At 48.8% G+C, this 26,196-nt stretch overlaps 1 protein-coding gene across 35 annotated transcripts in view; it reads right to left on the bottom strand.

Annotated features, from left to right (window-relative positions):
• The window catches only part of CLASP1 (cytoplasmic linker associated protein 1), a 2,584,612-nt gene that overhangs the window by 2,255,863 nt on the left and 302,553 nt on the right, over positions 1-26,196 (bottom strand). For 2 of the 35 annotated variants that reach the window (XM_069616725.1, XM_069616726.1), the window contains exon 1: positions 18,491-18,560. The exons of the other annotated variants lie outside the window; for them this stretch is intronic. The gene's annotated coding sequence lies outside the window, so the exon portion shown is untranslated. Of the gene's footprint in view, positions 1-18,490; positions 18,561-26,196 lie in introns of those variants that run through there. 35 annotated transcript variants of the gene reach the window in all.

Genomic DNA, 26,196 nt, shown 5'->3' with positions numbered 1-26,196 from the left:
GGTCTTCGCTGTGTGTTCGACGAGTTCCCTTGTTCTTGCTCGGATGAGCCAATCGTCCAGGTAGGGGTAGACGTGGATCCCCTGCAGGCGCAGCCGCGCCCCCACTGGTGCCAGGCACTTGGTGAATACCCTGGGTGCCGACTTCAATCCGAATGGGAGGGCCTTGAACTGGTAGTGCCGTCCTTGGACTACAAACCTGAGAAACTTTCGGTGTCCTTTTAGAATGGGGATGTGAAAGTACGCATCCTCCAAATTCAATGACGATAGGAAGTCGCCTTCCTCCAGCTGGCACAGCACGCGCTGGAGGGTGACCATCTGGAACTTCTGTGCCTTGATGGATTTGTTTAGTCAACGCAGGTCCAGGATGGGATGCCATCCTCCTGTCTTCTTTCTGACGAGGAAGTATCTTGAGTATACTCCGGAACCGTCGAGTTCGATGGCTCCTTTCTTGCGCATCACCTTTACTTCTAACAGCAGTTGAGGGACGTGGTTTTCCTTCCTGGCCACGGGAGGAATGCAGGGGCACTTTTTTAGAAATTTGAGAGTGTGCCCGTGGGCCAGGGCATCCAGCACACAACGGTCGGTGGAGATGGACTCCCACACACTGACGAACTTCGCCAGCCGACCTCCAGTGGGGGCCCGACGCAACGGCCGGTTCAGTCTTGCTTGGCAGCGGCCTTGCCGCCTGGGCCTCCCTGGCGACAACGGCGAGATCCACCTGACTTGCCTCGTCCCCTGTAGGCATCTTGCGACGAGGAGCAGGCCGCCTTTCTTGAGCATCACCTTTACTTCTAACAGCAGTTGAGGGACGTGGTTTTCCTTCCTGGCCACGGGAGGAATGCGGGGGCACTTTTTTAGAAATTCGAGAGTGTGCCCGTGGGCCAGGGCATCCAGCACCCAACGGTCGGTGGAGATGGACTCCCACACACTGACGAACTTTGCCAGCCGACCTCCAGCGGGGGCCAGACGCAACACCCGGTTCAGTCTTGCTTGGCAGCGGCCTTGCCGCCTGGGCCTCCCTGGCGACAACGGCGAGATCCACCTGACTTGCCTCGTCCCCTGTAGGCCTCTTGCGACGAGGAGCGGGCAGCCTGATGATACGTCAAGGAGCCGCCACCGAATCCTTCGGTCTTGATGGCCTGAACCGACTCATCCACTGTCTTCCCAAATAGATTGTTCCCATAGAAGGGTATGTCCAAAACTTTGGCTTGCACATCTTGGCTCAAATCCGTCGCCTTAAGTCACCCCCGCTGTCGAAGGCAAACCGTGTTGACCAACTGGCGGAAACCGGTGTCGGCAATGTCTGTGGCTACTGTTATGGGGTGGTCCGACGTCACCTCACCTTCCCGTAGGATCGCCAGGGCCTCCGCCCTCTTGTCGTCCGGTACGAAGTCCAACAGGGGGGCGATCTTGTACCACAACTCCCTGTCGTAGCGGGACACAATCGCTAGGGCGTTGGCCGCCTTCATCGTCGTCGCCGCAGACGAGATGACTCGTCGTCCCATGGCATCCAGTTTCTTTCCCTCGCTGTTTGGTGGGGAAGTTGAAGCCGATGCCCCCCCCCCCACTTTCTTCTTGGCCGCAGCCGAGACGACTGAATCCGGGGTCGGCTGTGCCCTGAGGCACAAATGGGCGGCATCGAGGACCCGGTACTTCTTCTCGTACCAGTCCTTCTTGGCAGGCGTCGTGGACGGGTTCTTCAGAAGAGCAAGTCCCTCGTCCCAGATGTCATCCAGCAACGGCACCGCGAGGACCGTCTTCCTCTTGGCCTTGGCAATCATGGCGTGGAAGGAGCCAATTTCGTCGGGCGGGGAGGTGGTAATGGGAGGTCCGTCCAGTCGTCATCCGTCCCCGTCGTGGCCGTATCTGTTCCCGTGTCATCCCCAGGGACAGGGGAAGGAGACAAAGGCTGAGAGGGCCAAGTGGGCTGAAAGGGCGGGGGTCGATGAATTCTCCTCCTCTTGTTTGGGGGGCTTCCCGACAGGCCCGGTTCTGCTGGGTCGTCTGTTGGGGGTAGGGGCAATTTCATCCTCCTCTCCGTGCATAAGGTTTGGATTGTCATCAAAATGGCCACCGAGTTGTCCTGTGGCTCGGGTTGCGACGGTTGCTCCTCCTCCACGGGAACCTCGTCGGCGCCACTGTCGCTCTCTTCGTCCGCCTCGTCGGGATTCCTACCGTGGGACTGGGCCTCCTCAAACTTCTTGAGGCCCTCCACGACTTCAACCAGCTCCTCCTCGGAGGCTGTGTCTGTAACGGCCACCGCCCCCCCTTTTTCCACCGGGGTCTTCACAGGGGTCTGCTCGATGGGCTGAAAAGAGGATTCCCTCCGCGGTGGCAGGGAAACTCTGGGCCCCAAGGTTGCCTCCACTGGGGTAGCCTCCACCGGCTTTGCCAGGGCCGTCGCAACTTCCTCGATAGAGGCCTTAGCTGGGTGAATCAAGGCCTTCACCACCTTGTGCGCGCTTGAGGCCTTCACCTTGGGGGGAGGGGGGGTCAGCACCTCGCTCCTCCTCGGCTGGTTCCTTCGAGATCGACCAGGGCCTCTCCAGAAGCTTAGCCGGCTTCTCGGATTTTCTCTTCCCCGAGCCAGAGCGTTGGCTCGTGGTTGATGGCACCGGTGAAGGTGCGCCCTGCCTGGTAGCCGAGGAGCACGACCGTTCGGCGCTCTCGGTGCCCAAGGACTCGCGGTGCTTTGCCTTCTGTTGGGCCCCCGTCGCCGGAGCGCCCTCACAGGACTTAGAAGACCGCTCAGACTTCTTCTCACCTGCTGGGCGCTTTCCTTCCAGCCAGTTGGCGAGACGGATCTGACGATCCCTCATAGTCCGATCTGTCATGTTCATGCAAAACGCACAGTCCTTCTCCATGTGCGTTTTGTCTTCATGAAGGCAGTAGAGGCATCTCGAATGCTCGTCCTCCTTGAACACATTCTGTAATCTGCATCCAGGGCAGTTCCAAAACAGCTTGGATCCGGGTATCGGGCTTCCCTTTTCCTGGGCCATGTCCACGGGGTAGGCCTCAGAAACTTCTGGAATCCTCCAAGAAGCGTAACTTGACGAAAACTTCGCCCTTGAGGGGCGTAGAAAATTCTGAAACGGGTCCCCATTGATCGGAAGTAGAAACGGTGGAGCTTGAGGCTCGATTGACCGAAAAAAAGAGATATATCTCTTTGAAAAAACGCAAAACACAGTAAAAGCTCGAGAGCTATAGCACGAGGACTCCCAACACTTCAACGTGCGGTAAAAATCTGAGGATGGCTGTCAGGGGAGGAGCTTAGGGAGAGGGCAGTCTTTGGCTGGGGGCAGTATGACCCAGAGACCAGTGATTGGTTACTGCTAAGAAAGACAGATCAGAAACGACACAGATACTGATTTTTTCTTCACTGAGGATTCCCAGCCTGACGACGGGGAATATTCATGAGCATGTGAATCCATGCCAGACCCCATGCTGGAGAAATGTAGGTCCCACAGTTTCTAATCCGTTTCCCAGGACCTCCATTATGACTGCAATTGACTTCTCAAAGACAACTAAAACTGCATGCTTGCCAACTTGCCTCACTCCAGTCAGGAGATGCTAGTCCAGTCGTGGGTTTAACTGTGCATTCTGGTACTTGTAGTCCCAGATTCATCATAGGGAAGTGACTAGACCTCCCAGAATACAAAGTTAAAACCAGGATTGAACTAGCATCTCCTGAATGGCAGGGTTCGTTTTGACATGTACGGCACGCTCAGTCTTACACTGGATTATGGTACAGTGCATATGGACTTGCCCCATCAACTATCAACTTACAAAACCAAACAGGCACCACATGCCAAGCATCAGAGAAATGATGGACCAGAGGAACAACTCACAAGGGAGCAGATGACCAGAGGACTTCGTGAAACACTTGTGTATAGGCGCGTTATAAATGCCATATCATATAACATACCAGATGAGCTGAAGACCAGAGGACAGCGATCGGCTAAGAAACAAGAGTGACTGACCAAATGAGAGTGACTAACCAGGAAGTGAACGACCAGAGAAGTAACAGACTAGAGGAGCAACTCACAAGGGCATAGCTCCCTAGAGGGCAGAGTCGTGCGTGACACTATGAGCCATCCCTGGATTTTCACTTTGTATGCTTGTACGTTTAGGCCCATACTTCTAATGGGAAGAACAAGAAATGCTCAGACTGGCTCACACTGTCAGATGCCATAACTGGCAGCTATTCAAGTAGCCAAGGACCAGAGGGAAGGCAACCCCGAAGGAGCCAAAGACCAACTGGGCAATGGACCAGAGAAGCAGATTGACTTAAAATTCCAAATATACAAGAAATGTAAACAAGAGATACAAATTGCCCGAAAAATGCTATTGTAATAAAAGCTTTTTTTAAAAATTGTTTTTGGTTAGTCAAATAACCTTTACAACTTAAGCAAAAAAGCTTTTTGATCCAACATACTTTACCTGTGTTCTATGTAGGTTTACTATTGTGTTATGGTTTTTAGATTTCAGACCTATCCACAATGTTTTATATGTGCCCTTTTATTCCAGCTCACTTGATTGGGAGTCGGGAGTCGGCTTGCTTTGGGCTTGTTTTGAAGGGGCCTTCAAGCTTGTTTTTTTCCTTCAGACCTGGCAACACTGCATTAATCTATCACGGCAGCCATAAAGGCACAGAACAAAGGATTTGGAGGAAGTGACAGTGCCCTTAAGGTAGCAGCAAAGGAGCACAGTAAATTCCGTAATTAAAATGCCATCTATGAAGTAGGGGAGGACTATTGATGGTGGACAAGGACACTACTAGTGCTCTTCTATTTAGTTACCTTTTTCACAATCGGAACTAAATAGAAGCGCTAGGAGCACAACAGACTCACTGCTGCTGATCCAAGGAGACTGCTGCCATGTCACAAATGCAAGACGTTCATTCCAACGTGTAGCCGAGAACTGCGGTAAATCTTCAAGCGCAAAACGCGGTTAAATAGTGCGCCCCCACCTCTCAAGCCCACAAGAACCCCCTTGTGATCGGAGCTGACAGACGTAACCAAACATTAATTATCTTGATCCAACAAGAGTTTATTTCTCCCACATGACCAGTCGCCCTTCTATTATTGCGCTCTCACTCCCTCACGAATACGTTGAGGTTATTTCTTTGATGCCAGGTTAAAAAAAAACGCCCCTTTGTCTAAACTGTAGTAATGGGGATTGTAAAACATTAAAGTGATTGTCAATATCTAGGTTAACAATTTCATGGGAGGATTGAACGTAGAGAAATACACTAACGAGGTTGCCGACTAGGAGCAGTTCCGCTTTTTGCCAACAGATGTCCTCGCAACAGAAACCAACCTTAAACATAACCAATGCATTTGGATCCAACCTTATTTTTATTGTATTCCGTTTGTTGGACGCTGACGTACTTCTCCAGGGTACAGCTTAACATTGAAAATAAAGGAGGATGGAAAGAATATAATCGAAATGAGGAGATGTGCATTACAAACACCAGTTGTAAGTGAGGGAGATAGATTGGTAGGCAATGAAAAAGTTGGGTTCCGAGTTAATAAAAGGGGTAAAACAAAAACATTTTTTTAAAAAAGGGGGTTGAGGGGGGAACCCCCATTTCGAACAAAAAGCAATTAAAAATAGACATTCCAATTTTTTTTTCACATTTTTTTTCCGACATTATGACTTTCCGACACAGTGTTATTCCAATTTATCACTACAAACCAGATCGATTAATACAAGACAGTCTTTCTGAAGGTGTTCTGCAGGGTTAAAGTACGCCATACCATACTTTAGGAACATTTTGGAAGTCACTAAGGAATGCAATGACAAAACAGAGGAACACTGCTGAAGACCATCCTCTTTAAGCTGCAGTAATATGACAAATCCTATTCTATGAAGGAATAAAATATCAAACAGGTATTTGTGTGCGGCCACTTCATATTGTAAAAAAAAAATGGATATCCTCTTCTGGGTCGACACTAACATTTGATTATGATCCTGGTTCTCTGTGGAGGGTATCTCGCTTTGCTGGCAATGTTTGGAGCAGCAGATTCCAGAGGTAGAGTCCTTGCTCTTTTTTGCCATCCCTTGAACCACTCACTGATGACACCCAAGGAGGGAGAGAAACATGCCTGGGTTTGCTGCAGACCCTCTTGCTCAGAGGACGGCTACTTGGCAATTGGGCAATGCTGCATTTTGGGCTGTATCAGCCGGATTTGCAAATGGGGATTCTCCTCTTGTAACGCATAGAGGTAAAAAGTGATTGAGAGCACCATTTACACGCAATTCAGTGGGGAATGTAAAACGCCACATTCTGCCTAGCTAGTGGCCTTTTCGAAACGCTGCAAATTATTTAAAATGACCATTTGGACATTTTTCTATTGGAAATGCAAAATCATCAAGAGCTGTGTAGTCTGCGTTCTTCAGGCATCCCTACACTACCTCCAGTGGCCTCATTTTGTCAGAGGCCCTGTCCCAATTTTGTAACGCACTAGAGTACTGTCCGGCCCTCGTCTGTCACCAACTACTTATGGACATCACTAAATTCAAACTTTGTAGTGTGGGGTCTGGTAACAGAATGAAGGAGCTAACGCACAGCAGTTATAGCCTTTGCTAGGCCCACATCCCCAATAGGAGGCTAATTGATTTGCCCGTTTTACTTTTATGATTGGGAAAGCTGCAGATTTAGTAGCGTGGGGCAGAGTAGGCTATCTAGCCACCACTCACCCCTGTACTCATACAGCGCAGTAGTCCCTTCGTCAAAAATTCATATAAACTTGATATTAACAGTAGATGGATTATGTATTCCAAACTGCTAATTTTATAAAATGTATTTAAAAAAATATCCATATCGTTTTTAAAAACAAAAAAAAAGGGATTTAGAGACAACCGGTTAAGTAAAAGACGGGGCCCATTGAATTGAACAAGATTATTTTAATTGTGTAACATGTGCTCTGCGTTTGCCATTTTTGCACTTCAGTTTTTTGAAGGTTTGATAGTTTGGGCCTGTATTTCACAAAATGATTTGATGCCAGTCTTTAAGAGACAGTTTTTTGGATCACAGGGGTATTTGCACAAGTAGGGATGTGGTATATCTGTTCATATATAAATATGCATTACTCACCATAATTGTATTTCTGATGCTTGCATCTGCTTAGATTCACATGCTATGGATTGGCCGACATCTAGTGGTAGTCGCAGAGTATTACATCATTTGTTTGAGAAACTTGAAAAGGAACATCGACTGGGCGAGTCTGTAATACCATCCTTAGCATGACGTCCACTATATGCATGGTCCTTCACGCGTCGCGGCCCCTCAGATTGTTTTGTTTCTGACATGAGGTAGCATGAAGAGTAGCACGAGTACAGATGTAATAAAGCAGATAAGAAGCGATCTATGCACCTTCGACTCCAAGAGGGGAGGAAGGTTGGGCGCATGTGAATCAAAGAAGATACAAACATCAGAAATACGATTACGGTGAGTGATGCATCCCTTCTGAGGCTTGTGGATCAGCTTAGATCACATGCTATGCATAGACTAGCGAGCAGTATCTTGAGATGGAGGTGGACTGTGAGAAGGTATGGCGGCAAATAGATGTTTTATCACTGCTTGTGCCACCTGTGAATCTGGTTTAGAATGTGCGTCAATGCAGTAATGCGGAGTAAAGGTATGTATGGAACTCAAGTAGCTGCTTTGCAAATGGCGTCTAGATGGACATTTGTAATAAATGCCAAAGTAGCTCCTGTACCTCTGGTAGAGTGCGATCTAGGTGTGAAAGGTAGGGTTTTCCTTGACAGAGAATAGCAGAGCTGTATGCAATTAACTATCCATTTGGAGATGGTATTCTTTGAAATGTGATCACCCTCCCTTCCAGGTGCTATTGAAACAGTTTATCTGTTTTCCTTAGAGGTTTTGTTTACATAGTAGCAAAATAAACTGCCCGCCTTACATCCAGTGTATGGAGGTTTCTGAAAGCCAAGTTGGATGGATTTTGAAAAAGTGGGTAGTTCAATGGACTGGTTAACATGGAACTTGGATATGAATTTAGGTGAAGACCTAGGGTGTGTTCTAAGTACCACCTTGTCCTAAACAAAGGGTCTTGCACTGACAATGCTTGTAGCTCACTAACCAGTCTTATTGAGGCAATGGCTACTAGAAAAGCTATCTTACAAGTCTTGTTTGAGGCTGGATTTGTGCATAGGCTCAAAGAGTGGTCCCATGGGGCTTCTAGAGCACAACATTAAGATCTCAACCTGGAGGTGGGTTGGAAATGGGAAGGTAAAGTGTTTACTCCCTCCATGAAAGCATTAAGAACAGGAACTTTCCATCAGGACACCTTGTTCTGTGAAGTGGTGTACGCGGACAGAGCCGCTAAGTGAGCCTTGATGGAATTAAATACTAGACCAGAGTCTAGTAAGTAGAGAATGTAGTGAATGTTTGATGGGGTACATTCAATTGGATTTAGAGTTTTTGATCGGCACCATATCACAAATCTTTTCCACTTGTTGAAATAGCAGTGCCTGGTGTTGGGTTTGCGTGCCTCCTTGAGGATATTCAAACACCTTTGGGGTAATTTTAAGTGCCCAAACTCTATGACTTTAGGAGCCAGGCTGCCAAGTTCATAGACTGAGGATGGAGTGTTGTCCTCCCGTGCTGGGATAGCATGTTGTAGGGGCACAGGAGTTGGATTGGTTTGCACATTGCCAGTTTGAGCAGATGTAGAAACCATGGTGGTCTTGCCCACATAGGTGGCTATCAAGTTTAGTGTGGCTTGTTCCTGGTACATCTTGTGCACTATTATGCTGAGGAGTTGGGTCAGCGGAGGCATAAGCAAATTTCCCTGACCAGCTCATCCACAGGGTGTTCCCCTTGGACTGTGGTTGGGGATACCTGGATGCAAAGTCTGGTCATTGTGTATTTAGGTTTGTGGCGAACAAGTCTAAAGGAGGATAGCCCCACAGGGAGAAGACTGTCTACTCGTGCTCCTCGGGTAGAGGATTTCTGCTTAGAGTGTCTGCTAGAGCATTGAGTTCCCCTGGAACCTGTTGAGACTAGGATGTTCCGCTTGAGTGCCCACTTCAATATTCTTTGTAATAGCTTGGGGGAGTGGGGGGAAGAAGAGGAGAAGAGGGGGGGGGGAGAAGGAGAAAGAGAGAGACTCCCTGCTTGTTTATGTAAAACATGGCAGTGGTGCAGTCTATGAGGACTTACACTGTGACCTGCTAGATGTAGAAGAAAAGCTTGTAGGGCTTTGAGTACAGCTAATCGCTCCAAGAGGTTGATGTGGTTTTGTGCTGTGATCTTTATGCACATGCCATGCGCTGTGTGGTAAAGGTAATGGGAGCGCCCCATCAGGGAAGTGAGGCGTCTGTGGTATCGCTTGAACTGGTGGATTGCGAAAGGGTTTTCCTTTGACCACCAGTGTAGTGCTTGTACTAGGAGTTCGCGAAATAACCACTAGATCATCCCACTGAATGCATGCCTGAGACCATCGTTTCGCTAACCACTCCTGCATTGGGTGCATGCACAGCCACGCCTGTGGAACTAGATAAATGCATGAAGCCTTCATCCCAAGCAGGCACATTGCCTTGCGTGCGGTTATTTGGTGATCAGCTAGATAAGTTATCTGCAGCAACATGTTTTGCACTCTTTTGTTTGAGGGGAAGACTAGCCCCTCTCGTCTTTAGGATAGCTCCTAGGAACTGCTTGGTTTGCCTTGAAGCGAGGCTCGATTTCTTCTCGTTGATTGAAAACCCCAATTGGAACAGAAGGTTGATTGTTCTCTGTGTATTTTGCTTGCAAATTTGGGGGGGGGATTCCCCTGTTATCAACCAGTCGTCCAGATAAGGGTACACTGGGATAGATTGTCTGCGTAAGTGTGCCGTCACTACCGCCAATAACTTGGTGAATACCCTTGGAGCTGAGGCTATGCTGAAGGGGATCACCTCTAACTGGTAGTGTTGGCCTGCTATTTTGAAGCGCAGGAATTTTCTGTGTGCTGGGGACATTGAAATATGAAAGTATGCATTTTTCCTATCCAATGTTGCCATGTAGTCCCCTTTTTAGCAGGGGAATTACTTCTTGTAACATTGTGCAGAACATTTGTGGCTTGACATATGTATTTGCAGGACGCAGGTCTAGGACACGGTGCATTGTAAGGTCTTTCTTTGGCACAAGGAAGTACGTTTAATAGATACCCTGGTTTACCGGGACAATTTCTATAGCGTCCTTTTCCAACAGTGCTTTGACCTCTTCTAGCAGAATACGTTCTTCCTGCATGGTTTGCCTCTGTATGAGTTCTATGCAATAGCCCCCAGCCACGGTGCATAGTACCCACTTGTCTGAGGTGATCCCTCCCATGCATGGTAAATTGAAAAATGCAACCTAGTGGAGAGGCACACAAGGGGATCTGGAGTAGGTGGTCATTGTTTTGGGGGGTGGGAGGGGGGTGGAGCCTCTGGTAGGAGGCAGCTCTGCCTCTACTCTTAGACCTTCTGTGGCTCCTTTGAAATTACTGAGGGGAGGACTGCCCCTGTGAGGAACCCCAAGATGTTTGTCCACCCTGACTATAGAGGAGCATTGAGAATTCTGTCCTCGAAATCGGCGTGTGTTGAACGCGCCTATTTGAACAAAGGGCTTGTTAACTGTCCAACAGACTTAAGGGTGTTTTACTCTTTAGCACTTTTTCTGTGTCCTCGACCGCTTTCCAAAATTAAGCGCTTAAATTCAATTAGTATATTACATAGGGTGGCTTGAGTTTCCAGGTCAAAGCCCGATTGTCTTAAACAGGCATGTCATTTAATAAGAGTGCCCTCTGCTATCATACGGCCTGCATTATCTGCCGCGTCCAGGTTATTTTTCAGGATGCAGTTAGCCACCTGATTACCCTCAGCCACTGTGTTCATGAGCTGTAATTTAAATGGCTCTGGGACGGTTTCAATTTGTTGTAGCATTTCGTCCCACTTATGGCAGTTGTAACTATCCAAGAGTGGTGTTAGTTGTGATTCTTACTTGGCATGCAGCCCAGGAAGCTACTTTGCTGCCCAGTGTATATATCTTTTTGCTCTCCTTATCAGCAGGGGCCTCAGCAGAGGCTAAGGGCATGCCCGCCCTCTTTCGTGTGGTGGTTACAAGAGTCAGGCTTTAACTGACCCCTGATGTATAATGGGTTGGAGGGGGCTGGCCTGAACATTCTCAATAGGGGGGTTAACTGTTCTCGTAAGGTTGGGGGTGAGTAGAGAAGGCTGAATGCGCCTCTGAATGGACTGCAGGAAGCGTATAAACTGTACCGCATACTTTGTATCCCCAAGGATGTCTTCTACAAAGTCTTTATCCTCCTGCGCCTCGTGTATCGATTTTGAAATGTTCGGCAGCTTTTAGGAGAAGCTCATTGTACTGTAACTGATTATCCACAGGGGAGTCGGCAACGGGTTGGTCATGGTCTGGAGATTGTATGATGACATAAAACGTGTCAGGATCTTATTGGTCCCCTTGAGAATTAAGATCTTGAGAGCCTGAAATGTCAATATAGTAGAGACCCTGTGAAGTGTCCTGTGAGGCACCGTCCAGCCCAGGACGGTGTGTAATCGTGGTATTTTGGAAACAGGTTGGTCTGTAGCTGCCTCCCCTTGTGTGGGCCCTTGAAGGTTGGAAAGTTGATCAGGGCCGCAGTCAAAGAAGTCTACAAAGCATGACATTCTTTGCATTATTTTGTCCAACTTTTCTGGGGGAGGAAAACCTGGGGGACCAGGGGTAGAGATACTCTCTGATGTAGAAGGTGGTCCATGGGGAGACAGGTTACACACCATGTTCGAGTCATCAGGAGTTACTCACCGTAGTGACCAACGTACTCTTAGTCCTTAGTTCCCTTTCCTCCCTACTGCATGTGCGTCCCTTCCAAGGGACGGGAGACAACCTTTTTCACCAGAAAAAAAAAAACATTCTTGCCCTTTAAATTTAGAGGCGTGCGGCAGTGCGTCCCAGGGCGCATGCGCTGCCCTGACTCCACCACCACACCTCAGTCCTCATTGACGCATCGACAATAGATTTAACATGCCTAATGATAACATTATTATTAGGGGGGGGGGTGTTGGTGGGACGTATGGAGGAAAGGGGACTAAGCACTAAGAGTACTTTAGTCACTACGGTGAGTAACTTATAATAACCAGGTTACTCACCGTAGTGACCACCTTACTCCTAGTCCATAGTCCCCTTTCCTCCATACTTATGGGGCATTCCTATGTCGGTTACCAGACATTTGGTAAAACAAAAAAATTGGTCGACCAGACAAATGGTCGAACCAATTTGGTCGAAAACCAAATGGTCGAATTTTTTTGTTTTTTATTTTCACCCCTTTTTTTGGGGGGGGTCCCCCCCAAACCCCCTTTTTTTTAAAAAACGAAAACCCGAAAAATAAATATATAATTTAAAAAAAAATTCGACCAAATTGCGTCAACCAAATGTCATTCGACCAGTTTTCAGTCGACCAAATGTCTGGACACCCCTACGTCCTGTGGGACGGGACAGGAGACAGAGGAATGTCCCATAAGTATGGAGGAAAGGGGACGGGACGTAGGAGTATTACTCTTACGTCCAGTCCCCTTTCCTCCATACTGCATGGGCGATTACAACTGAATGTAGCCCCAGGGTGGAGAGGAGACCCTCCTTAAGCAAAGAGGTTCCTGAGAACCGCCTGTCAGAAAGCCGCATCAGATCTAGAGCCAGCATCCAAACAGTAAGGATTGCAGAAAGCCAAGGGAGTGGCCCAAGTGGCCACCCTACTTATGACTTGCCAAGGGACATGGCGCTGGAATGCGATGGCCGTTGCCTTGGCCCTGACTCCGTGGGCGTGCTTGTTGTCCGGGAGCGGCTTATGCTGACCCTCGTACGCTTCCTTGATGGCCGAGACCATCCAGCAAGATATGGAGGCCTTGGAGGCCTGATAGCCCGGTCTTGAGCCTCTGAAAGTGACAAACAGGAAGCCCCTGGTTCTGGCCAAGTAGAATTTTAGGGCACGCCCGACATCCATGCAGTGCAGCACCCTCTGTGCTTCGTCCTTGGGATCGGGAAAGAACGTAGGAAGGACCATTTCCTCGTTCAAGTGGAAAGCAAATGGCACCTTGGGCAGAAATGCTAGGTGTCTCTGCAGGACTACTTTGTCCCTGTGAAAGTTAGTATATGGTTTTGAGGCGACCATCACCTGTATTTCGCTGACTCTACGAGCCGAGGTGAGGCCAACTAGCAAGGCTATCTTGATGGTGACCAGCCTGATGTCCGCGGAAGCCATTGGCTCAAGGTTTGTGCGCTAGAGTGACCAACACTATGTTGAGGTCCCACACAGGGTGCAGCCTCTTGACGGGTGTGTAGAACCTTGCAAGCCCCGTCAAATGTTTGACGATAGGCTTGGAGGAGAAGATCCCCTCCTCAGAGTTCCTGTAAGCCCCTATGGCTGCGAGGTATGTACGGCAGGTGTCATCTGCACACCAGAGAGGGCGAGGTGTGCTGAGAAGGAGAGCACGTCGTCCAAAGAACATGCCACAGGGTTGATTTCCTTGGAGACTGCCCAGTAGCAGAATCTGGTCCATTTACTTTTATACTGGGCCCTGGTAGCCTTGCTCCTTGCGCCCTGTATGATTTCCAGATTAGCCTGTGAGAGGCAGAGGTGCCGCAGCGTTACCTGCTCATGTACCACGCTGTGAGGGCTAGTTTCTGTGGGGCGGGGTGGATGACCCTGCCCCCCTGTTGCGCCAGAAGATGTGCTAGGCCTGTCGGGAGGTGAATCGGAGGCACCTCAGAGGCTGAGCAGCTCCGAAAACCATGGCCTGGCTGGCCACCATAGAGCTTTTAGAATGATGTTAAGTTGCCGAGACTCCTTGATCTTTCAAAATCGCTCTGTGAATCAGCGGAGAGGGCGGGAAGGCGTAAGCCTTCATGCCGTTCGACTGAAGCTGAAATGCGTGGCCTAGGAAGCCGGGGCCCTGTCCCTGCCAGGAGGCGAACTGATGGCACTTCTTGTTGTGCCAGGTGGAAAAGAGATCCACGTGGGGATGACCCCTCCTGTTGAATATCTCCTGAATGATGAGGTCGTTTAGCAGCCACTCGCAAGTGTCTGCTCCCAACCTGCTGAGCCTGTCCGCCTGCAGGTTGGCTTCCCCCGGGAGGAGGACTGCCGTGAGGTAGATGTCGTTTTCCAGGGCCCACTCCAACATGCTGATTGCCAGTCTGCACAGAGGAGGGGATCTGGTGCCCCCCTGCTTGTTGAAGCAGGACATGCTGGTCGAGTTGTCTGTCTGGATGAGGACAACTTTGCCCCTGAGAATTGGTAGGAATGCGAGCGCCAGCCAGATGGCGTTCAGCTCCAACCAATTGATGTGGCTCCTGTCGAGTCCAGGTGCCAGGGGCCGAGAGATCGCCGAAGGTGACTCCCCAACACTTGAGCGAGGAGTCTGGCGATTGTGGCCTGCGAGGAGGGTGGACAAAAGGGCTTGCCTGTCCGTAGGTTGCAGTCCCTGGACCACCATGTTAGGTCTGGGTGGAGCGATGAAGGAACGTTTTAGAATACGTTCATTCACTGGGCCCATGTTAATGATCCCCCACACTTTTTTCTGTACTTGAGCCCTATTGATAACATTCGAAGACCTGTGGAATTGCTCACTCTGACTGCCTTAGTACAAGAGATTCGCTTGGGATACCAACAGAGCTGGGAAGGGGTCTCTGCTGTCACTTTTGAGGAGACTGGTATACTTGGAGTGAGGTCTCTGACACATCCAGGACGCTTGTTAGGCAAAGCTGTTTTGCACCTGCCAGGTAGGCTAACAGTACCACAGCCTCCAAATGTTTCTCTTACCTAGGCCAGTCGGTCCAGGAGGGTACACCTCGGGTCTGCGCCCTTTGTTCACTGCTCTGGGTGACATTTTATCAAGAAAAAGTCACTCAAAACTTGTAAATTATATCATATTTTGGGTGCACCAGTGCCACGGAAGTGGTTTAAAGTGGAATTGATAAATAGTTTGGAAAGGAAGCAGCATGAAAGAAATTGCGCCGCTTAAAACTATTATTTTGGACATTTCCTTTGATCAGAGGTCAACTGCCAGCTCCGCCCCCCTCTAAACCCAACCTCCTCAGACACTGCCCCCCCCATACCCCATGTGCGATGCCCCACAACATTTGTTCAGTTTCCACCACTTGTGGGGTAATGCATATTAGAACACCCTAGTGAGTGTTCTGTGATGGGGATTGGTCAATCTGCGGGCTATACGCACTGGTCTAGCCCTTAGTTTGGGCTGCAACGAATTACATTACCTCGCAAAGCTGTCGGCGGGCGGGAAGCGGAGAAAAGTGGTTGCGTTGCTTGGCATGTGTATTCCAGAACAGAAAGAGTTAACTTTCCGTTCCAAAATACACGTTCCCAAAGCAACCATAGGCTCGCAGAAGTGAAAGAAAGCAAGGAAAGCAAAAGGAAACGCTTTCCCAGTGTCAGGCTCACCGACCTGAAATAATGAAAGGAAATGAAAGCTTTTCAAATTGAAAAGAGGCTGACGTGAGCTGCAGTGCAGCGCAAGAGGGAACGCATGAAGAACTTTACATTTACCAAGGAAATGGTGCAGGCACTGATGAACGTTCAGTGGAGCCTAAAATAGCAATGGAGGAAAAGGGCATAGAAAGGTAAGTAAATGAATTGGCTGTTAAATGAATGTATGTTCATGTTGAGCTTGTAGAAGTTTATTTAATTGCATTTGTGTGGAGTAGGTACTGCCTAACATTTGTGTAGTAGGGGAGTGGGGGGTGGTAAGCACACCTGAAGTAAAATTAATTGAAACAGGGGGCAAGCATACCCACACCTGAATCCACTTTTAGAACCATACTCCTCCCACCCTAGCACCTTCCACCACCTTATTAAAAAAAAATGAAACCTGTTTAATTGAAGTACAAAAAAAGTCTGCAACATTTATATAGCATTTTGCAATTTTTTGTACTTCAATTAAACACGTCTCATTTTTTCAACTTTAATTAAACAGTGAGGGTGCTATAATAGCTTTATAGACTTGCAGCTCGGGCCGTACCAGGCTTTATGGTGTCTCATACCTCGTTAAAAGGCCCTGGCCCTGGCCCGAGCGAGGTCTTCAGGGCCCATAACGCCCAGTTTGGCCTTCGCTGCAGGTCTATAAAAGTAGAATAGTGAGCAAATTGAGCACCAGTCCTTTTAAATGCCTTCCCACAGACCTTCATATTGTGCCACAAAGGATCACACAATGTATACGAGTGTGCAAGGGGCATTCATTTCATGATGCATTTTATTTTTCAGTCTACCTGAACGAGTAAATAGCATAACGAGGAATCCTTTTGGTTCTTTCAAATCGAATTTTAAAATTCTTTTGCAGCAACGTCCTCTGCAATTTTTTCAATTACCTTCTTTACATAGGTTCAGCTAAGAAAATAGCCTGTTGCAATTCCAGCATTTCCCGACAGATGTCCCTTGAATCAATGCTGGGCTGTGGCAGTAGCGATCGAGTACGTGTGACCCACTTTACATGAATGAATGTCAACGCGCAATAGGTTTTGTGGGAGCCATATGTCCGTTCTCATGCTCCTAAATGGGAACTCCACGGTCTATTTGGAGATTTGTGTGTTGCGAAAGATAATTCCTTTTCCCGAGAGCCATACCTCCCTATACATTTTCCTAAGGACCTGGAGGATTCGGGGATTCCTGGCAGTAGCTGCTGTGCTGTCAAAACCAGTTTCCGTTTGCTTCTGAATGCGCGCAAACAGAAAAATGTTTGAAGGTCCTGTAGCTTCTCTATCACATATCCTGTAGGAGGTCCCTCCATTGCTTTCTAGTAAAAGCCTAGAACGCAAGCAAGGGACCTCTATCGGGCAATTCTGGTACTACAGCACGCGCTTGTTTGAGCAAAAGCCAGACAAGGCAATTGGAAGGGCGAGTATATTCGGCCGGAATTCCAATAGAAAATCATGTAAGTGGTTCAAACAAAGACAATCAAAGGCAAGCCTACAGCGATATTGGCATTACTACATATGGCAAGGCAGACAATAGAAACACCCGGAAGTAATTTTGAGGGCTTGCACACGTCTTATTTTTTTAAATATATGCATTTATTGTATGTTATAGAATTTGTATAGCGCCACAATACCCTCTCCTGGCCTCCAAGCGTTTAAGAATATCTGGGATTTCAGCAGAATGTAGCCTTAAGATAAGATAAACAGGAGGACACGGATGCAACGATACATTTATGATTACAGGCAAATTACAACGTTATCAAAGGACTAAGTAATAAAGCAACGCTAGATCTGCAGCTCTGCGTGTTGGGTGCGGTGTTAGTGAATATATGAAAGCTGGTGCAAACTTGGCGCGGGGCTCGGCCATCTAATATGAGACACTAGCCTAAAGGTGGAGCGAGCAGCAGGAGCATACTCGTCTGCATATCTCCACATAAAACGCTCGCTCGTCATGCCTACCTGTAAGGCATTTGACCACTAGAACACTAACAATGTATCACCAATGTTCATTGCAACACTGCCTGTTAACAATGTATAATTTATGCCACCCCAAACCCTGTAACTAAGTCACATTCTTGAAACAGCGCCACGATGCCTTCGGGCTGCCAGGCGCTTTACAAATATAAATGAATAAAATAAATAAACGGTTTGAGATTTGGGGCTCGCCAATTCCTTACATGCAATTGGCAAACATAATAACCGGTACATTATATGCGATACGTGCATATGCAATACATACAATACACTTTAGATTGAGAGTTCGTCTGACGTAATCTGGATATAAATGATAATCATTGCATTACAGGAGAGGGACATTACATGCAACTATACATTTTTAGGCTTACAGGCGAGATTAGTTTTTAGAACAGGACTAATATTGTAGCTTTACATATAATGAAGTTGAGGTTTGTTGGGAGCCGGTTCTATGTGGTTTGCACTATAGAGTGAATTTCAGTTACTTGTTTTTATTGCGTTTAGTAAGTGAGTGTTTGGGAGTGTTCTATGTGGCTGGACCCCTGCTGGATTGTTGTGGAGTACCTCTACTGGTGGTAGGAGGAGTATCCCGATAAAAACCCCCTACTCACACGGAGTGTGGGAGTGTGCAGTGGTGTAGGTGGTAGACAATGGACTTTACCACACCGCAAACTGTTCTCGACCACGGACTCCCCTACTACGAGCAAGGCTAAGGCGGCTGCATTCAGCACCTGCTCAAACTGACTACTTCAATTGTAACATCAACATCCACGGATCAAATGGTACGTGGTTTGAATGGGGGGGAGGGGGGTCATTTCTGATCAACCTGCTGTCACTATGTCCGCTGCCTGTGTACACTTAATGGCGACATCTCAACAGAATCCCTCCCCCCATATGCAAGGACAAGCGGGTTGTGACGCTAAGACGCTGTCTGCAGCCGAGCATCTGGATTCGATAGATTTGATCTACTTGGACTTGGTAAACAAAGCACCCCAAAAGTCATCCAACCCCCCCCCCCGGGCCTACCGTGCTGGAGCTGCGCCTGGGTGCTGCCGTCCCGATTGTGCCGGTGGTGGGCTGCTCATGGGTGGGAGGAGCTGGCAGCGGGTGCAGCGGCGCAGGCGCGTCCTGTTGCTCAGGCTGCTGACTGGTTGATCTGACGAGGTCGGACAGCCCACTGAGCCCACAGAGACTCACGGCGGTGAGAGGTGGGGGAGTGTCTGCCTCAACTGATGGCGCTTGCTGAGACGGCTTGGGGCATGTCTGGGAAGTAAACGTACAGACAACAAGACACACACTAATAAACACATATCCTGCTTCAAAAGCTTTAAAAGCTGCCGTGGATCGGGATGTGTCTCAGAAAAGTGGCACATTTATGACTGGTCCTTTAACAGCACCCCCACCCTCTCGGAGAGTACTCGCTTGGAGAGTAACTTGAGTGCAATGGAGTACATAACTTTGGAAATGATGGGAAGGTAGATAAAAAAGTTCAGGAAAAACACCTAAGCCTTCAAAAAAACGATCATGCCACTTGTGAGGAGGAACAATGTTTAAATATTGACGACCTGCCTACATAAGACAGGAATCGCAAATTGTCAGTCATGGACACCACACCCCGAATTCTGAGATGAAGTCTTCTCAGCACCAAATGAACATATTTTTCAGGATGGCTACCAGTCGGGAGCAAATCCTAAAGCAAATCACTGAATGAAAGGCGAAATTTGCTTTTCCTGGCAGACAAGCTAATTGAAGACCGTAAAAATATTAATGCAAAGCTGACTCCTTTGCCGACTTTGAGTAACAACAAAAATTGCTGGAAATGAAGAGTAAGAAATTTGCCACGAATGTAAATGAAACAAACGCAGTCACATGTGATAAACTAATGGGGGAAAGAGTGGAACATCAAAGTCTTCAGCAAAACCCTTACCGCCCCAATAAGCGTAGACAAATTATGTCGAGTTCCAGCCCTGTGACCATACTCTGTTTCGTTTGAGTGGAGGTACTGCGCCTTTTTCGGTTCTGTGAGCAAAGTCCCACACACATCGAAGTGATGGAAGCAAAAAAGCAAGTGAACGCCGAAAGGAGATGCCCTGTGTCTGACTCGTCTGATACAAGTGAAGATAGCTCACCAGACTCAGATGACTCAAGACCCACAAAAGGTTCTTATAAAGGGAGACAAACTTACACGAAAAAACATGGCAATATACAAGGTGTAAGCGGGCTACAGACAGACTGTTACGAATTAGTTGAACAGGTGATAAATCAGTTGAGACCCAATATCATATCCGCATTAACAATAACAGTAGCCCCACTGATAAAACTATATGAACATCTGAACGAGAGCCTTAAAGATCAAATCACCCTAATGGCGTCGGTATATGGCAAATTAATAAATATGGACCTTGAACAAAAAATAATGAAAAATCAAACAGTAAACAACTTGGGGAACAATGAAGCCTTTCTTGCACAAATAAAGGACCAACTAAAAAATAGTGCAGATGACAAACGGCTTCTAGCTGAGCTGGCGCGTGAAGCTATAACGATCCTAAAAAACCAACAAATGATTAATGAAGATAATCATCCGCAACAATCTGTAGTGGGTGTTACATCCCTCAGCGGTACAAGTGGTGAGAAAGCAAAGCATAAGGAGCAAATACAAGAGGACAGAAGTCAAACTAGTCCGCGATCTGTTAATGAACAAAAGAAAATGTTGAAATTGCAACTAGGGTTTCATCAACGCCCAACTGTGTTGTGCCAGGCTCCTTGGAAAATCTCAATAAGAATTACGAACATGGTGTGGCTGACATGAACTCCTCAGATGAGAAGGAAAAAGAGCGGGAAATTATCGTGGATGAGACCGAACCAAGCCAGCCATCAACCTCAGCAAATGCTGAGGGCCAAATGGGACAGGCTGAAAGTAATCAGGACACTAATTCACAGCAAACGTCGGAAAAAAATTGAAAAAATTGAAAAAAATGAAACGTTCGCAATTTTTGACAAAAACAAAAAGGAAAATTTAAGCAAAGAAAGACCAATAAATAAAACACCAACAAAACAGAGTAAAAAAACGAAAAATATGCCAAATAAAAAAAGTAAATAAAAACTTGTGCAAGTTTTTAAGGAACATCAAATCACTAAATGTCACGATTCAAACTGCTCCGAGCAAGCCTTCACCAATCCATCAGACGTATGAGTCCGTAGCCCCGACTGCAAAATCTCTACCTGCAGAGATAAATAAGGAAAAACAAGTGATCGCTCATGAAAGTGATGAGGATAACAAGCTAATGATAGAAGAACTAGCTAACCTATCTACTTACGAGTCAAATGAGGAAGATGGAGTAATGGATGAAGACCTGGAAAACGAGCAAAACCTGCTGTTAGGTTTGCACAGTAGCAGTGAATCGATGACTAAACATGAAAAAATAAACCAGCCGAGAATATGTATAATTGAAGTCACACCAGAAAAAGAAAAAAGGCAGACTATTCAATTTCAGATATCAGAAGCAAAAACGAAAACAAAAAAAGAGATGCGCGACACTTGACGAAAGATGGGCACCTGATAACTTCAAACTTGTTGAGAAGAAAGAATGTACGCAGGATAAATCCCAAAGCGAAAAACCTAACCTCAGAGAGCAGAGCCATGGAGAAGCAATGGGCGGTAAAACGATTCTAAAGAACAAGGAAAGAGATTCGACATGATATGAAAAGGTTAAAGAGGACTGGAGGGATGACAAAAGATTATCATCAGACAAACAAAAGTTGTCGACAAAAAAAAAAAGCAGGATATAATCTCCAACTTTTGTCTCCTCTTGGAACGGAATTTTTCATCCAATGGTGGCCTCATTTTAAACAGGTACAAGGAACAAGTTACTTACCTGTAACTGTTGTTCTCCAGGATGGGTCTGGCATGGATTCACATGCTCATGAATATTCCCAGTCGACAGGCTGGGAATCCTCGGTAAAGAATCAGTTTCGTTTCTGATCTGTCTTTCTTAGTAGTAACCAATTACTGATCTCTGGGTCATACTGCCCCCAGCCAATGACTGCCCTCTCCCTAAGCCCCGGGCCCCGCAGCTGTCCTCAGATTTGGTAGCACGTAAAGTGGCAGCATGACCAAGTGAAGAGCCGCAGAGGGGTAGGCGGGAGGGTTCGCATGTGAATCCATGCCATACCATGCTGGAGAACAACAGTTACAGGTAAGTAACTTGTTCCTTCTCCAGCATGGGGTCTGGCATGGATTCACATGCTCAGTAATAAAATACATAGCAGTACACACATGCACAACCACGGGAAGTGGCAACAGGCTCAACATTAAGCAATACAACAACTCAACATTAAGCATCTCTTACCTCCTCACCAGGCTCACCTTAAGCGAACAGGTTGCGCAGCACTGCTTGGCCGACCCTGGACTCCTACCTGGAGTCCCGATCGACGCTGTAGAATCTTGTGAAGGTGTGCGTCGACCTCCACGTAGCAGACCTGCAGATGTCCAGCAGGGGCACACCAGACAGGACCGCCGTGGTAGCAGCGATCGCTCTGGTCGAATGGGCTCTCGGACGGCCGGGCAGCGGTCGGTTTGCCAACCGGTGACAGTGCATGATGCAGCCGGAGAGCCATCTGGAAATGGAAGTCTTCCAGAGAGCCTTCCGTTGATTCACAGTTCCAAACTTCACAAACAGTTGTGACGTCTTCCGAAAACTCTTTGTGCGGTCCACGGAGAACTTCAGCGCTCTAGCTACATCCAGCGAGTGCAAAGTCCTCTCGGCCAGCGTCAAAGGCGACGGGAAGAAAACTGGTAACACCAAGGGCTCGTTGAGGTGGAAGTCCGACGGCACCTTGGGCATGAAGGAGGGGTGCGTCCTCAGCACCATCCTCGTGTCGTGAAAAGTCAAGTATGGAGGCTTGCAAGATAGGGCCTGGATCTCTCCCACTCGTCGTGCGGAGGTGATGGCCACGAGGAACGCTGTCTTCCACGACAGGAACTTCAAAGGCGCCTAATGCATAGGCTCGAATGGGGCCCCCCATGAGCCTGGACAGCACCACATTAAGCTTCCACGCCGGGGCTGGAGCCTTCACCGGCGGGAACGATCGGTATAGTCCCTTCATAAATTCCTTCACCAGGCGATGAGACCACAAGGACGCCCCGTCCCGTAGTTCTGGTATATCGGGAGATGGCCACCAGATGTACTTTGATGGAGGCGTGAGCCAGTCCAGCTTTTTTTTTTATTTTATTGATATAGTTGAAATATACAACTTTTCAATATAAATGAATTAGGGTATAAAAACTTTTTAAAAAAAGGAAGGGATAAAAGAAAAGAAATAAGCATAAACAAACGAACATAAATGATATATGACAAGTATATGTGCATATCTTTTTAACGAGGGGTCACACCTTCTGAAGACACTATTTTTTTTTTTGTTAAATACTATGTTAATCATATTGTTATTCTGGTTGAATTTGTTCAAGCTTCAGTTCCTTTAGAAAGGCCATTGCCCCAATTGACACAGCTGTTGATATCCCAGAGTATATGGTTCTCCATAGTACGTCAGATGTAGTGACCCCAAATGGTTCAGTTAGATGTTTAAAATATTTGACGCGAGAATGTAGAAGGAATTCACATTCGGTAAGTAGATGTCTCAATGTTTCAGTGATTTCTTGTTGTTGACAAAATCTGCAGAACGCCTGCTCTTTATTGATGAGATTGTCCAGCTTTGGCCAGCGACAGTAGGTACGGCAGTACTTGAGGGGCCGTAATCCGCAGAGGGTTAAATCTTCTGTGCACGGCACCAGAAAGAGAACCTCTTCCACTTATGTCCGTAGCACTTGAGAGTTGAGGACGCCCTGGCTTTTGCAAGAACCTCTCTGCAGTCAGCCGGGATATCGTACCCTCCAAACTCTAGTGCTGCAGGAACCAGGCCTGCAAGTTCAACGACTCTGGGTTGTGATGAAGAATGGCGCCTCCTTCTGTGGAGAGAAGATCCGCATCCGCCAGCAGCTTGACTGGTGGGGACGTTGACAAGTCCAGAAGGTCCAGGAACCAGATCTGCCTCGGCCACGCCGGTGCGATGAGGATCATTCTGCACCTGGACTTCTTGAGCTGGTTGATGAGACGGAGCAGCAACGGCAATGGAAGGAACGCTTATAGAAACAGGCCGTCCCAAGGGAACGAGAAAGCATCGCCCATGCTCCTCGGCTGCGGGAACCTGCTGGCGAACCTCTGGCACTTCGAGTTCGTCGCCGTCGCGAACAGGTCGATCCGGGGTTTGCCCCATCGTCGAAAGAGCCGATCCACCTGGTCCTGGCGTAGTTCCCACTCGTGGCACGAGCGCAGCTCCCTGCTGAGTGAGTCGGCGATGGCGTTTTTTATTCCTGCGAAGTGGAAGGGAACCAGAAACATCCCCTGGGCGACGGCCCAGTGCCACAGATCCTGGGCCTCCTTGGATAGGGTTTGGGATCTGGTGCCTCCCTGCTTCCGTATGTAGAACATGGTGGTGGTGTCGGTGAAGATCCTCACCACTTTGTCCTTGAGGGACGGAAGGAACGACTTGAGCGCCCAGAACACTGCTCGAAGCTCCAGAATGTTGATGTGGAGAGACCTCTCCTCCGGGAGCCAAAGGCCTCTTGCGTGGAGATCTCCGGTGTGGGCCCCCCCCAACCCTCCAGGGAGGCTTCCGTCGTCACAGTCTCCTGAAACGCCGGGGTCTGAAAGTCTGTGCCTGCCGTGAGGTGCGCACAGGTACCCCACCTAGGATCGTCCGACGGAACTCCTCGTCGAGAGGGATCCTGTCTTCGAAGCAGCCCGCCGCCTGAAACCAGCGGGCATCGAGGAACTCCTGTAGCGGACGCATCCGAAGTCTGCAAAGGGGTACAAGGTAGATGCATGAGGACATCATCCCAAGGAGGGACTTGATGGACCTCACCCTGGCCACATCCGAGGCTAGCAGGCGTTGCACCTTGCCCAAAATGGCCTTCGTCCTCTCCTCCGACGGGGAGGCCAATTGCCCCACTGTATCGAGCTTCGCTCCCAGAAACAGTGCTACTTGCGACGGAACCAGGTGGGATTTGAAGTAGTTGATGGCGAATCCCAGTTCCGTGAGCAGCCGGACGGTCCTGGCCGTGTGTTCGACGGCAAGTTCTCTTGTCCTTGCACGGATTAGCCAGTCGTCCAGGTAGGGCTAGACGTGGATCCCCTGCAGGCGCAGCCGCGCCGCCACTGGTGCCAGGCACTTGGTGAATACACTGGGTGCCGACTTTAATCCGAACGGTAGGGCTCTGAATTGGTAGTGGCGTCCCTGAACCACGAACCTGAGAAACTCTGTCCTTTTAGAATGGGGATGTGGAAGTAAGCATCCTCCAGGTCCAACGACGATAGGAAGTTGCCCTCCTCCAGCTGTCCCAGCACGTGCTGGAGGGTGACCATCCTGAATTTCTGTGCCTTGATGTACTTGTTTAACCGACGCAGGTCTAGGATGGGGCGCCAACCGCCTGTCTTCTTTTTGAGGAAGTACCTTGAGTACACTGCGGAGCCCCGGAGCCTCCTGGGGACGAGCTCGATGGAACCTTTCTTGAGCATCGCCCTTACCTCCAACAGCAGTTGAGGGACGCGAGTCTCCTTCCTGGCCACGGGAGGAATGTGAGGACACTTCTTTTGGAATTCCAGCGAGTGTCCGTTGGCCAGGGTGTCCAGCACCCAAACGGTCGGTGGAGATGGACTCCCACACGCTGACGAACTTCATCAGCCGGCCTCCCACCGGGGTGCTTCGGTGAGGGCCCGACACTACGGCCGGTTCAGTCCTGCTTGGAGGAGGCCTTGCCGCCTTGGCCGTGACGATGACGGCGGGTTCCTCCTTGCTTGCCGTGACCTTCGTAGGCCTCCTGGGACGAGGAGCGGTCTGCCTGGCAATATGTAGAAGAGCCACCGCTGGATCCCTTGGAGGCACCCTATCTGCCTCTGGAGCTCCGAAAAGGGCCGTTGTCGTTGAAGTACCCCTAGGGCCCGGGCCGTCTACGAGTCGGTCTTGATGGCCTGGAGCGACTCATCCACCGTCTTCCCAAAAAGGTTGCTGCCGTCGAACGGCATATCCAACATTCTGGTCTGAACGTCCTGGCGGAAGTCCGTCACCTTGAGCCACCCTCGTCGTCGTAGGCAAACCCCGTTGCCCATCTGGCAAAATCCGGTATCGGCAATTCCGTTGCCACAGTTGTGGTGTGATCCAACGCCACCTCGCCTTCCTGAAGAATCTGTAGGGCCTCCGCTCTCTTGTCGTCCGGCAGGAAGTCCAGCAGGGGAGCCAACTTGAACCAAAGCTCCCTGTCGTAACGGGCTACGATCGCCAAGACATTGGGCGCCTTAATCGTGGCCGCCGCCAACGAAACGACCCGTCGTCCCATGGAGTCCAACTTCTTGCCCTCGCTGTCCGGCGGGGAAGTGGAAGTTGATGCTGCCGCACCCGCTGCCTTCTTCTTGGCCGCTGCCGAGACGACCGAGTCCGGCGTAGGCTGGACCCTGAGGCACAAGGGGGCGGCGTCGGGGACCCGGTACTTCTTCTCGTACCCGTCCCTCTTGGCGGGCGTCGTAGAAGGGTTCTTGAGGACAGCCAGCCCTTCGTCCCAGATGTCGTCGAGCAACGGCACTGCCAGGACTGCCTTTCTCTTGGCCTCTCGTCGTTGATAAAGAAAGCCTTCCTTCTTCTGTTCCTCCGGGCAGAGTTGGAAGAGCTCGGACACCCTG

The sequence above is a fragment of the Ambystoma mexicanum genome, chromosome 9, assembly GCF_040938575.1.
Source record: "Ambystoma mexicanum isolate Mex_15411 chromosome 9, UKY_AmexF1_1, whole genome shotgun sequence".
Lineage (NCBI taxonomy): Eukaryota > Metazoa > Chordata > Amphibia > Caudata > Ambystomatidae > Ambystoma > Ambystoma mexicanum.
This window is presented reverse-complemented; position numbering and strand designations above follow the sequence as displayed.